This window comes from Notechis scutatus, chromosome 1 (assembly GCF_049901735.1).
Source record: "Notechis scutatus isolate UNSWTSFEM ecotype Mainland chromosome 1, rNotScu1.2, whole genome shotgun sequence".
Lineage (NCBI taxonomy): Eukaryota > Metazoa > Chordata > Lepidosauria > Squamata > Elapidae > Notechis > Notechis scutatus.
In genome coordinates this window covers 334,965,997-334,977,225 of record NC_142009.1, presented here as the reverse complement: position 1 = coordinate 334,977,225, position 11,229 = coordinate 334,965,997, and the positions used below count along the sequence as shown (strand labels likewise).

Genomic DNA, 11,229 nt, shown 5'->3' with positions numbered 1-11,229 from the left:
AAAGAGATCAAAGTGGAGAGAGAGAGAGACAGATAAGATGGATGGATGGATGGATGGATAGAATAGATGATAGCTCTACTGAAGAAAGAAAGAGAGAGAGAAAGAGAAACATGGTAGATAGAAAAGATAGCTAGATCAAAATAGAGAGAGAGATGATAGATAAATGGATAGATGGACGGAGGGATGGATGAATGAAAGATGATGATAGATAAATAGAAAGAGATTAGATAGATAGATAGATAGATAGATAGATAGATAGATAGATAGATAGATAGATAGATAGATATAGACAGACAGACAGACAGACAGATGTCATCTAGAAAGAGAAAGAAAGAGAGAAAGACAAACATGGTGGATAGATAGAAAAGATAGCTAGATCAAAATAGAGAGAGAGATAAATGATAGAGAGATAAATGGATGGATGGATAGATGTATGAAATAGAGGGATGAGATAAATAGAAAAAGAAAGAAAGAAAGAAAGAAAGAAAGAAAGAAAGAAAGAAAGAAAGAAAGAAAGAAAGAAAGAAAAGACAGATAGACAGACAGACAGATAGATACAGACGGATCAATCCAAATGGCTAGACAGATCAAAATGGATAAATGAGGGTGGGTAGAAGGAGAGAGAGAGAGAGAGAGAGAGAGAGGACATTTTGTACTTCAACTTTTTTTTAAAAAAAATACTCTTTGCCGTGTTTGGACAAAAGGAGTCAGAAGGGGGAGGGAGAGCTCAGGCTTTCGAGCAGTTTCAATGAAAGTCAAATGAATTCTTAGCGGCAAAACCCTAATTCAAGGCTTACGATGGAGTGCAGGCTTCCATTATGCCATGATTGGCCAGGCACATGCTTGTGCAACCAGGGAAGGAGAAAAACCTTGTTAGAGACCCCCCTCCTCGGCGTGAGAGCCGGTCACTCAGCTGGGCGTCCTTAAAGGGTAAGAAATGCCTGGCTTCCAACAGGAGAATGACATTTGGGGGCAGGCGGAGAAAGAGGGACAGGGGGGGTTCCATGGGCCCTGATGCCCTTCATCCCGTGAAGCAGCAAGTATTCAAGAGACAAGAGACAAGGCAGACCATTGTCCAGTCTTTCTGACAGCTTAGAATCTAAAACTTAGCACTGAAGGGAACTTCAAAGGTCGTCTGGAATGGAATGGAATGGAATGGAATGGAATGGAATAGAATAGAATAGAATAGAATAGAATAGAATAGAATAGAATAGAATAGAATAGAATAGAATAGAATAGAATAGAATAGAATGAAGAAATAGAATGGAATGGAATGGAATGAAATAGGATAGGATAGGATAGGATGGGATGGGATAGGATGGGATGGGATGGGATGGGATAGAATAGAATGGAATGGAATGGAATGGAATGGAATAGGATAGGATAGGATGAGGATAGGATAGGATAGGATAGGATAGGATAGGATAGGATAGGATAGGATAGTAAAAGCGCTGTAAAGCAGTATGTAAGTCTCAAATGCTAAGTGGAATGGGAGGGAGGGAGGGAGGGAGGGAGGAAGGAAGGAAGAGTGGTGAGAATGCAGAATTGCAGGCTAACTCTGCCCACTGCCAGGAGTTTGATCCTGACCAGCTCAAGGTTGACTCAGCCTTCTGTCCTTCTGAGGCCGGTAAAATGAGGGGCCAGATTGTTGGGGCAATATATTGACTCTGTAAACCCCTTAGAGAGGGCTGTAAAGCACTGTGAAACAGTATTTATTTATTTATTTATTTATTTATTTATTTATTTATTTATTTATTTATTTATTTTGTCAATCGCTTACAAGATAATAGGTATAAGTATATAAATAGTTATGAATACATGAAATGGGTACATATAAGGAAAATAAAAGAAACAATAGGACAGGGACGGTAGGCACGTTGGTGCGCTTATGCACACCCCCTACAGACCTCTTAGGAAAGGGGTGAGGTCAATAGTAGACAGTCTAAGGTTAAAGTTTTTGGGGTTTGGGGAAGAAACCACAGAGTCAGGTAGAGTATTCCAGACATTGACCACTCTGTTGCTGAAGTCGTATTTCCCGCAATCAAGTTTGGTGCGATTAACCTTGAGTTTGTATCTATTGTGTGCTCTTGTGTTGTTATGGTTGAAGCTGAAGTATTCATTGACAGGTAGGACATTGCAATGTATGATTTTATATACCATGCTTAGATCGGACCGAAGACGGCGTAGTTCTAGAATTTCGAGTCTGGTGGCATAAGGTATTCTGCAACGAGTAGAGGAGTGGAGAACTCTTCTTGTGAAATATTTCTGGATTTTTCTCAACTGTGTTGATATCAGATACGTAATGTGGGTTCCAGGCTGATGAGCTGTATTCGAGTATTGGTCTAGCAAATGTTTTGCATGCTCTAGTTAGTAGTGTGATATTACCAGAGAAAAAGCTAAGTCTTAAGTTCTATCGCTATATAAGATGCACAACATAATGGAAGAGTCTACCTGGGGAAGTGGGGGGAGCGGTTGAGGATTTTTGCTCTCGGGAGGGTTTTGTGAAGAGGCTGGAATTAGGCTTTCTTGCACATCAAAGAGGGTTGGACTAGATGACTGCTGGGGGTTCCTTCCAATGCCACACACTCCTAGGATTCTGCCACTCTGTGCCCTTCCAAATCAGGATTACATTGTAAGAAGGCTGCAGAAGCTTTCATTGACTGCTATTCACTTCCCCCTTGTGAAAAGAAAAACGTGAAGAGAAGCGATTTTTTTTTTGTCCCCTTCGAGAGAAATATCGCCGCATTTTTCAGACAAAACCCCCAGCAATTCTTCCTTCACCAATGGGCTCCCTTTATTATTTTATTTTTTTATTTTTTTTAAAATGACTCTTGCCTCTTCTTTCTCTCCCGAAGCCCCCTTCATCCCTTTCTTCTTTTCCTCCTCCCTCCCTCCCTCCCTCCTCCCTCTCTCTCTCTCTCTCTCTCTCTCTCTCTCTCTCTCTCTATATATATATATATATATATATATATATATATATATATATATATATATATATATATATATATATATATATATATTTTAATGAGGTCTTGACGTGTTCGGGTCTTTTCCCGTGTAAGATTGAGAGCACATATATATTTTTAAAAGTTGAAAATTGTAGCCCGGAAAGGCTCAAATTGCTCTTTGAACAAAAGAGACTATCAAGAGCCTGTCAATAACCTGTCAAAAGGCCAGAGGGGGAAAACACCCCCCCCCCATTCCCCTGTTCCTTCCCTGCCGCCTCCCACTCCAGCATTTCGGCAAAGTGGCCGTGGCAAAGCTGCCGGCGCACTTTCGTGCAATTAAGCTCCACGCGCAACCTGGCCTCCTCTCCGCTCAAATCGTCTTTGCTCTTTGTGGAATGAAGTGAGGGTGGGGGAAGCTCTCGGGGATGGGAAGGCCAGCCCCGTGCCCCCCTCCCCTCACACTTCCCTGCCCTGCTCTGCCAGCTCAGGGGGCAGACCCCAAAGAAAGGATGGGCAAGTGGCTTAAGGTAGGTGTCCCTTCGCTGCCAGAAGCACCTGGATGACAAGGGAGGTACTAATACCACTCTGTAAAGCCTTAGTAAGGCCATACCTGGAATACTACATCCAGTTTTGGTCCCCACACTATAAAAAAAGAGGTTGAGACTCTAGAAAAAGTGCAGAGAAGAGCAACAAAGAGGATTAGGGGACTGGAGACTAAAACACATGAAGAATGGTTACAAGAACTGGGCCTGGCTAGTCTAGGGAAGAGAAGGACCAGGGGAGACAGGAGAGCGGACTTCCAATATTTGAGGGGCTGCCATAGAGAGGAGGAGGGGGTCAAGCTATTTTCCATAGCATCCGAAGGACAGACAAGGAATAATGGATGGAAACTGAACAAGGAGAAATTCAACCTGGAAATAAGGAGAAACTTTCTGATAGAGAACAATCCACCCATGGAGCAGAAGTTGCCCTCGGAAGTTGTGGGAAGCTTCATCACTGCGGGCTTTCAAGAAGAGATTGGACTGCCATCTGTCAGAAATGGTGTAGGGTCTCCTGCTTGGGCGGGGAGTTGGACTAGATGACCTACAAGGTCCCTTCCAACAATGATTATCTGTTATCTGTTAAGTCAAGTGGAGGGGAGAACAGGAGTGCCTGCCCCATTGCGCCCCCCGTCTTTCCCTCACTCAGGGGGCAAGGAGGTGTCCGAGGCATGGAGCTTCTCCTACCCCCCGAATGAACCCCCGTTTATGTCCTCATTCGTCTTTGTTTCAGCGTAGACATGTGCAATCTCTTTGATATCCATGGGTCAATGACCCGCCTGTTGATATGTCAATTTCTCTCCCTCTTACTTGTGTACTCGTTTATCCGTCTGCTGATTCATCCATCCATTGACTTAGATATGTACCTACCCATTTAGTTACTTATAGATGCATCCATCCATCTGCTCTGACCCGGCTCCCAAACACGACAAACCGTCTGACGTGAACTCAAAGATTCCTTCATTAGGAGCGCCAGCAGCCCCGGGAAATAGTTTCTCTCTCAACGCAGGCTAACAAGTCCGTCTGGCAGGGAGATGAATAGTTGTGCCTGCGTTTTTCTCCCCAGAAGTAGGGTGGGACTTCACTAGCAGTGGAGATTCTTCCGTCCCAAGGACCGGCCCATAGATTTCCACTGCTCTCCTCTCCTCTGCCTTCTGCACATCCACATGTCAGGCACTGGATCCAGCTATTCCTTCTCTTCCTCATCAGCCACCTCCAGACCTGGGGGCTCCATCTGAGGGCTGACGGACGGCCCAGGCTCTGCACCTCTCTCTCTCTCTCTCTCTCTCTCTCTCTCTCTCTGCCAGCTCCATTCCCTCTTTCCCCACGGAGCTCCCAGGTTGCCCTGATGCTGACCTTGACTCTCACGCCTCCTCCTCCTCCTCCGATTTGGCTGCTGGACAGGCCACAACATGAGGGTTTTAAGACACTCCATATGAGGAGCCTTGAAAATGGAGGTTTTTCTCTCCCCTCAGGTTTATCCAGCGTGTTGGACGATCCCAAGTCAGCCGGTGTGGCCACTTTCGTCATCCAGGAAGAATTCGATCGCTTTACAGGGTACTGGTGGTGTCCAAAGTCTTGCCAAGAAGGTACGTGGTCCTGGCTGCCGCCTTCTCACCACTGAATTAAGGTCCGAATGATCCTCACCAACACTGTCTAAACTACCCAGTAGGGCCGTGCAAGTATTCCTGACAGGCTACAACACTCTCTATCCATTCCATCCATCCATCCCTTTACCTTCCTATGTAGCTATCTCCCCATCAGTTTGCTTACTTGCCTTCACGCGCAGCTGTCAGATCCTGTGAAGAGTCCACTACCTCATCTCAATTGATCTGCTTCCTTCCTGAAGGTCCCTCTTGAGGCTTAGATCCCTGGATGGGTAGGTGGATGGACGGGCATCAGTTGTAGGATCTCAGAATCTCCTCCTTCCAACCTGAAGCTCATCGTTCCCTTCCTTTGTAGGAAGCCGCTGCCTCACCTGGACGCTCCAAAGGACGCCCAACGGATGAAGACCTGGCCTGCTTCTGACTGGAAGACTAGTGATTTTGTTGTTGTGGTGTAGAAAAGCGACAACAAATCACAGCCTACCATCCAGCAGGGGCCCCACCTCTCAGTAGTCCACACCTGTTACCACGTCCTCCTCCTCCTCCTCCTCTTCTTCTTCCTCCTCGCTGTGCTTTTCTATGCTTCCACATTGCAAGCTCAAGACGAAACACGGGGGGCCCCTTTGGGCCGGTCCCTTCCCTTTCCCATACAGAACAGACTGTATACCGATAGTCCTTGATGTACGACCACAACTGGGACCAGAATTTCAGTCGCGGTGGTTAAGTGAGTCATGCCCAGTTTTACAATCATCATCTTTTTTTTAAAAAAAAAAATTATGATTAAAGAAATCACTGAAGTTGTTAAGGCAGCAGTTCGGACGGGTTCTGACGAACCGGATGTTAAAGTTGCATCTGGTTCACTGAACCGATATTTCAACCGACCGGCTGGCCCCGCCCACCCCACCCCACCCCTCCCCTCCCCGGGTTCCCCACGGAGCCCGTTTTGGATGGAAGGTGCAGGGTCCACATGGAGGCTCTGGGAGGGGGGGGAAAAATGGCCCTCCCCGGAAAACCGGAAGTCACGAAACGGGCCTGTTTTTGGCTTCCGAGGCCATTTTCGACCTCCCGGAGGCCTGCGAGAAGCCTCTGGACCCTTGGGAGGGTGAAAAACGGGCCCTCCCGCAGGCTCTGGAGGCCCACCGGAAGCCAGAAACAGGAAGTTCCAGTAGGACATTTCCCACCGTGGCCACAGCCACCCTGCAACCGGGGAGCGAACCGGTTGCTGGGATTTTGGAATCCCACCCCTGTAAGGGAGTCATAGAGTCATTCAACGAATCTGCCTTCCCTCACTGATTTGGCTCCTTCGAAGGTCCGCTGGGAAAAGGTCCCCAATGGTGATTCCCATGGTCCAGGATTCGGCACAGTGGTGGCCAGGCCCCCAAAATTGTGATCGTGTGACCATGGGGATGCTCCGATGGTTTCGGGTTTCCCCCATGGTTGTTACTTTGGGCGTTCACTAAATGAATGGTTTGTTAAGTCAAGAGTGACCTAGGTCCTTTATTATAGAGGTAAGTTCTTTAATTGTTTCTAATTTTAGTCAATTTTTAATTCTAGAGTGATTTTTATATCCCTGTTTTTTATTGTATTGTAAGCTGCTTGGAGTTGCCCAAAACAACAAGATAGATAGATAGATAGATAGATAGATAGATAGATAGATAGATAGATAGATAGATGATAGATAGATAGATAGATAGATGATAGATAGATAGATGATAGATAGATAGATGATAGATAGATAGATAGATAGATAGTGATAGATAGATAGATAGATAGATAGATAGATAGATGATAGATAGATAGATAGATAGATAGATAGATAGATAGATAGATAGATAGATAGATAGATAGAGATAGATAGATAGATAGATAGATAGATAGAGATAGATGATAGATGATAGATAGATAGATAGATCTGATGAGATAGATAGATAGATAGCCAGATAGATAGGATAGATAGATAGATAGATAGATAGATGATAGATAGATAGATAGATAGATAGAGGGATGCGAACCGGTTGCTGGGATTTTGGAATCCCACCCTGTAAGGGAGTCATAGAGTCATTCAACGAATCTGCCTTCCCTCACTGATTTGGCTCCTTCGAAGGTCCGCTGGGAAAAGGTCCCCAATGGTGATTCCCATGGTCCAGGATTTGGCACAGTGGTGGCCAGGCTCCCAAAATTGTGATCGTGTGACCATGGGGATGCTCCGATGGTTTTGGGTCCCCCCCCCGCATGGTTGTTACTTTGGGCGTTCACTAAATGAATGGTTTGTTAAGTCAAGAGTGACCTAGGTCCTTTATTATAGAGGTAAGTTCTTTAATTGTTTCTAATTTTAGTCAATTTTTAATTCTAGAGTGATTTTTATATCCCTGTTTTTTATTGTATTGTAAGCTGCTTGGAGTTGCCCAAAACAACAAGATAGATGATAGATAGATAGATAGATAGATAGATAGATAGATAGATAAGAGAGAGAGAGAGGATAGATAGATAGATAGATAGATAGATAGATAGATAGATAGATAGATAGATAGATAGATAGATAAGAGAGAGAGAGAGGATAGATAGATAGACAGACAGGTAGATAGATAGACAGATATATAATAGAGATAGATAGATAGATAGATAGATAGATAGATAGATAGATAGATAGATAGATAGATAGATAGATAGATAGATAGATAGATAGATAGATAGATAGATAGATAGATAGATAGATAGATAGATGATAGATAGACAGACAGGTAGATAGATAGACAGATATATAATAGAGATAGATAGATAGATAGATAGATAGATAGATAGATGATAGATGATAGATAGATAGATGGAAAAATAGATGGATAGATAGATAGACAGACAGGTAGATAGATAGACAGATATATAATAGAGATAGATAGATAGATAGATAGATAGATAGATAGATAGATAGATAGATAGATAGATAGATAGATGATAGATAGATAGATAGATGATAGATAGATAGATAGATAGATAGATAGATAGATAGATAGATAGATAGATAGACAGGATAGATAGATAGACAGATATATAATAGAGATAGATAGATAGATAGATAGATAGATAGATAGATAGATAGATAGATAGATAGATAGATATAGAGATAGATGGATGGATGGATGGATGGATGGATGGATAGATAGATAGATAGATAGATAGATAGATAGATAGATAGATAGATAGATAGATAGATAGATAGATAGACAGATAGATAATAGACAGAGATAGACAGATAGATAGATAGATAGATAGATAGATAGATAGATAGATAGATAGATAGATAGATAGATAGATAGATAGATAGATAGATAGATAGATAGATAGATAGATAGATAGATAGAGATAGATGGATAGATAGATGATAGAGAGATAGATAGATAGATAGATGGATATAGACAGATAAATAGTGATAGATAGATAGATAGATAGATAGATAGATGGATGGATGGATGGATGGATAGATAGATAGATAGATAGATAGATAGATAGATAGATAGATAGATAGATAGATGAGATAGATGGATGGATGGATGGATGGATGGATGGAGATAGATAGATAGATAGATAGATAGATAGATAGATAGATAGATAAGATAGATGGATGGATGGATGGACGGACGGATGGATGGATAGATGGGCAGATGGACAGATAGATGGATGGATGGATGGACAGATGGATGGATAGATAGGATCGACTGATGAGAGATAGATAGATAGATAGATAGATAGATAGATAGATAGATAGAGATAGATAGATAGGAGTGAGTGAGTGAGTGAGTGAGTGAGTGAGTGAGAGAGTGAGATAGTGAGAGAGTGAAAGATATGTAGATAATAGATGATAATAGGTAGGTAGGTAGATAATAGAAACATAGATGATAGAGACAGATGATAGAGAGAGATGGTACATAGATCCTAGATAGATAGATAGATAGATAGATAGATAGATAGATAGATAGATAGATAGATAGATAGATATAGTTATTATAGATTACAGAAAGAGATGGTAGATAGATGATGATAGATTGATACAGACAAATAGATAGCAACGATAGATTGATAGATAGACAGATAGATAATGATAGGGATAGATTAGAGAAAGAGATGGTAGATAGATAATAGATGATGTGGGGGGCAGAGAGAGAGTGGGGTAGAGAGATTCAGAAAGATGTGTTTTAAATTTGTTTATTTCTCCAAAAACTCAATCTTGGCCCTTTTCTTTATCGTTTTACTTTTTACCATCCAAATGGTACCACTTCAAGCACAGTCTGATTGCAGAAATATCCTTTTTAATACCCATTTCATCCACCTTCATAACTTTTAATGCTTTTTAGATGTTTTTATTCGAATGTGCACTTTGGTGAGGTCTTTTTGGATTTTGCTCTTCAATTTTTTCTTTTTTCTTTTAATCCTTACAAATCTCTTTCAGGTTGGTTCTTTATCATTTTCCAAGAAAAAAGGATCGTTGAAGATTGGATCACATTTTGAAAAACATTCCACCACCACCATCCCCCGCCACTCCAGAAACAATAAAATAAACTTTAGCACCTTTCAGAATCTGTACTGACTCCCAGTCTGGAGTTCAAAATAAAATTAAATGAGATTGATCTTTTCCGATCTGTGGCAATCTTTTTGAAGTGAATGAATGAATGAATGAATGAATGAATGAATGCTGCTATATTTTTTTTATTAATCAGCCTGCAACTGCAAGTGATGGGATGACATAAACCACAGTTTGTCAACTGGGTAATTTTCAAGTCTCTAATTTTCTGGCTGAATACCGAGACAGGCAGTTCAACGCTATAAAGGCTTCCATACAAAGTTACTTTATTGGATTGTATCAGGCATCCTCAAGGTATAACTCACAGTTATGCTGAGATTCACCTTATGCCCAATCTTTGCATTAATAGTTGCCTCCATAGTGTGAAAAGATGGTTATCTTCATCCCATAGCGATATACCAAAGGAAGACTCCAGCATGATGCTGGGATCCAGGCAAGGATGCCCAGAAACTTCCTCTGCCCAACCAGAGGTCAATCCGAATTACAGATGGGACCACGTGACATGAACTACATCTCCCGAGAGACATTAACTACATTTCCCATGAAGCATTCCCTTAAGAGCAGTGGCCCCCAACCTTTTTTGTGCCACGGCCCGGTACCGGCATCACAAAATGATCCGCGGCCCGGTACCGGCATCAGCACGCATGACAAGGCAAGGTGAGCGGCGACCGGCCAGCCAGCCGCCCCCGCTTCTCCCCGCCACCTTCAACTCCTCCTTTGTACCTTTGTCGATGGGGCTTCGGGACGGTCGCTCGGCTCGCCTTGCCTTGGGTGCTGAAAGAATCCTCGCGCCTTAGTTTTGTTCGAAGCCGCCCCTCCCCCTTGATGAAACTAAGGCGCGAGGATTCCTTCAGGACCCAAACGCCGCTTTCCAACTGGAAAAGCTCACCCGGAAGCACTTTCTCATCGAAACAAGATGGCGGTGCCCAGCAAACCGGCGGCCCAGTAGAAAATGTTCCACGGACCGGTACCGGTCCGGGGACCAGTGGTTGGGGACCCCTGCTTAAGAGGACAGCTCTCATTCCCAAACTAACTATATACCAGTGGTGGCTAACCTTTTCGAGCTCCTGTGCCAAAAATTGTGTGCGCGCTCGCTCGTGTGCCAGCACCCAGAAGGCAATGCGCGTGGGGGGGAGCCTCCTGCTCATGCGCACGTGATCCCCCGCCTCCTTACCTGCACTGGGCATCCGCGTGCCTCCTAGCTGATTTTTGGCCTTCAAGAGGCTCTGCAGCCTTTGGAGGCCGAAAAAAACGGGCCCATTTCGTCACTTCCGGTATTTCTGGAAATATGGGAAGTGATGAAAACGGGCCTGTTTTTTTGGCCTCCAAAGGTTGCAGAGGCTTCCCTTGAACCTCTGGGAGGCCGAAAAACAGGCCTCAAACGGGCAGAAAATCAGTTGGAAGGCACGCGGATGCCCAGTGCAGGTAAGGAGGCGGGGGCTCGTGTGCTGGCACAAATGGTTCTGCATGCCACCTGTGGCATGCATGCCATAGGTTCGCCGTCACGGCTATATACTGTCTAACCAGCACGGTAATGGTTTTTCAGTTACTTTAAGCCACGA

The 11,229-nt window shown here is 43.5% G+C and overlaps 1 long non-coding RNA gene across 1 annotated transcript; it reads left to right on the top strand.

The window, feature by feature from the left end:
- Positions 1 to 5,091: 5,091 nt before the first annotated feature.
- LOC148133554 (uncharacterized) lies at positions 5,092 to 9,714 on the top strand. Its single transcript, XR_015746983.1, has 2 exons — positions 5,092 to 5,815; positions 9,536 to 9,714. It is a non-coding gene; the product is annotated as an uncharacterized LOC148133554 (long non-coding RNA).
- The last annotated feature ends 1,515 nt before the right edge of the window (positions 9,715 to 11,229 follow it).